Source organism: Pteropus alecto, unplaced genomic scaffold (assembly GCF_000325575.1).
Source record: "Pteropus alecto unplaced genomic scaffold, ASM32557v1 scaffold88, whole genome shotgun sequence".
In the NCBI taxonomy this organism is placed as follows: domain Eukaryota; kingdom Metazoa; phylum Chordata; class Mammalia; order Chiroptera; family Pteropodidae; genus Pteropus; species Pteropus alecto.
In genome coordinates, this window is record NW_006494611.1 from 16,491,340 (window position 1) to 16,494,571 (window position 3,232).

Consider the following 3,232-nt stretch of genomic DNA (forward strand, 5'->3'; position numbering starts at 1 on the left):
TTTCTGTAATGAAGTGAATTGTATCCCCCTCAAATTTATGCTGAAGTCCAATATGACAATATTTGGAGACAGAGCCTTTAGAAAGAGAATTAGGATTAAATGAGTTTATAAGGGTGGGTCCCTAATTTATATAGGGCCACTGTTCTTATAAAAAAGAAGGAGAGACATGGTTCCATAGTGTAGTGGTTAGCACATCTGCTTTACACACAGAAGGTCCTGGGTTCGTGCCCCAGTGAAGCCACAGTCCATGGTCTATGGCCATACCGCCCTGAACAAGACTGATTTCTGATCTCAGAAGCTAAGCAGGGTTGGGCCTGATTAGTAGTTGGATGGGAGACCACCTTGGAAGACCAGGTGCTGTAGAAATAAATAATAACAAAACAAAAAATTTTTTTTTAATGAATAAGGAGACACCAGACATATCTCCCTCTCTCTGCACACACACATATAAGATAGCCATGTAAGGACACAATGAGAAGGCAGTTGTCTACAAGCCAGAAAGAGAGGCCTCACCAGAAACCAACCCTGATGGTACCTTGATCTTGGACTTGTAGCCTCCAGAACTGTGAGAAAATAGGTTTCTTTTGTTTAAACAACCCAGTCAGTGGCATTCTGTTTGGCAGCCCAAACGAACGAATACAAATTTCAAAGTCAAAAAGATATTAAATAGCGAAGATGGGACTTAAAATCAGATCTCTGGACACCACATGTAGCATTGTTTCTAATACACTATGCATGTTTACTAAACGTCATTTTGAACTTGACCTTAGACTAAATTCTGGACTTTCCAGGAGGTCAAAGAGGTCAAATGAAACCTGTCCTCTTTGTATGCAACTCATATACATATATATGATTTGCTGTCTATTGCTTCAGCATAACTTTTCTAATTAGAAGTGACAAACAGGCTGCATCTCCTGCCTGCTGGAATTCAAGCTTGCTTAGTATCAGGCAGTACCCCCAACGTTTTCTCCTTCTCTCATTTTAACTTTGCTAGTGGTAGCAGCCCTGAGCCCAGAGGCTATAGCATGGACAAGCTGGAATCCAAGTTTTGTCTAGTATCGGGAGCTACCTCAAACTTTCTTCTGCTTTTATTTTTACTTCTCCCATTGGCAGGGGCCCTGAGGCTAGAGGCTGTAACACAGATCCATCAGCATCAGGATGTACCACAACACTTTCTTTTACTTTCAGTTTAACTTTAGCCAGAATATGAGTTGTGGCCCTGAGGTTGCAGGCAGAAGCTCAGACCAGCCAACAAGCAAGCTTAGTTATAAGGATCCACCTCCACCTATACTCCATTAGCCATTAAAATAAATAACTATAACCAAAGAACTGTAAATTCTACTTTCTTCTTGTTACTTTGTATTTCCTTATGCATCCAATGAACTATCTCCCTGAGAGTTAGATCCATCACTCCTAAATTTCATTGATAGCTTTTACTTCCAATAATTAATAACAGCACAGCTGCCATTGCACACCATGCATGACCCTGTAGCCATCCAGGAATCAAAGATTTGTCAAGCCCTCCCTCTCATTCTTTCTTATCCCAAACAATGTTTCAGTGACTTAGGGTCATTCTACTGAATCTCAGTTCTTCTGACACCAACCACTTGCAGTTAGCCCACATGTGACGTTTGAGGGTACAGGCTTTCGGAATGCCAAGTCTCCCTAAAACTTCGACACTACCTATAAGGATAGGGTCTAATTATAAAATTAGAGGGCATAGTCACCATGACTGTCCTCACTTCTGATGCCAACTACAAGTTTAGGAGGTTCCCAAAATCATACTCAGGCTTAATCATACAGAACTCATTAAAAACTGTTATACTCGAGAGTTACAGTTTATTACAGGAAAGTTAGCAAAAGGAAGCAACACCTAGGGAAGAATCTGAGAAGTTTCCAAATAAAAAGTTTTTGTTATCCTCCAAACATATTACCGTCCCATCACCAATATGTGAAAATAGGAATGGAACATGGCCAACCAGGAGAGCTGACCCAATCTTCAGCATCTAGAGTTTTTATGATGCTTCATATGAAGGCATGATTGATTGATTAACTGAATGTCCATGTAGTTGAACTCAACATTCAGCTCTCCTCCTACCCCAGAGGTAGAGCTGATATCACGTGTCATAAGGGGGCCACCAGGAGTCACTTCAGTAGCATAAACTATCAAGTATGATGTAATAAAAAGAACATTCCTGTACTCAGAAAGTACCAAGGTTTAGAGGTTACATCCCCAGAGCCAGGGACAAAGCCTAGACTTCTCTTTTGGCAAGGTCAAGTTCTTTTCTACACCCCTTTCATTTGCTTATGCCTTACAAAAGCAGATACAATGAAAAATGAAAATACATTGAGCATGTAAAAACTACCAGGCACTGTACACTTATTTTTATCTAATTCTCAAAGTTGGTGTTATTAGGCCCATTTTATAGATAAGAAAATTGAGACTCAGAAAAAGCTGCCCAAAGTTTTAGAGAGGTAAAGTAACAGATTTGACCATGTTGACACAGCATACCCCTTAAGCTATTACATCCATGTTGCCTACTACATTTACTCACTCATTCTACAAACATTTATTTTATCTCTTCTATGTACTGAGAACTATGCTAGGTGCTGGAGATATAGCAAAGAACAAAATAGACAAACATCGCACGGAGTACATACTCCAATTTTGGTAGATCACAAAATTGCTAATATGGATGGAGAATCGGGTTCTCTGAAACAGAATCAATACATACTACCACATGGCACGACTCATCAAGTGTGGACATCCCTACCACAACTGGCAAGCACAATACTCCACAGCTTATACCACCAACCCCTCTAGCACTGCACTCTGCATACTACCCCTAGCCCTGCTGTCTCTGCCCTAGGAACTCAATTTGAGTGGAGGCTCCCAGTCTCTACCTCTCTGAGTCACTGGTTCCTGCCTTTAAGTCTGTGTAGTCAATTGACCTCATACCAGCTGCAAGGGAATCTAGGAAAGCAAGAGTTTGACATTTTCATCTCCCAGTGAGTGAGGCTATCTTTGCATTCCACTGTAGTTAATAACATTGAGAAATACCAAACATAGAAAGATTGCAGATGCTAAGCAGACCAAAAAAGTCACAAGTGTCCATAGAAAAAGTACATCAAATCAAAACCAGTGAATGTCTTATGATTATAAAATTACCAGACTGGTTTCCTTCTGTGTCTCTAATCCACACTACCAGAAGGAAACTCCAAACAACAAATT

General features: G+C 40.4%; 1 pseudogene; it reads left to right on the forward strand.

The window, feature by feature from the left end:
• The first annotated feature begins 250 nt into the window (after window positions 1-250).
• On the forward strand, window positions 251-366 carry LOC112474165 (annotated as a pseudogene).
• Window positions 367-3,232: the final 2,866 nt, after the last annotated feature.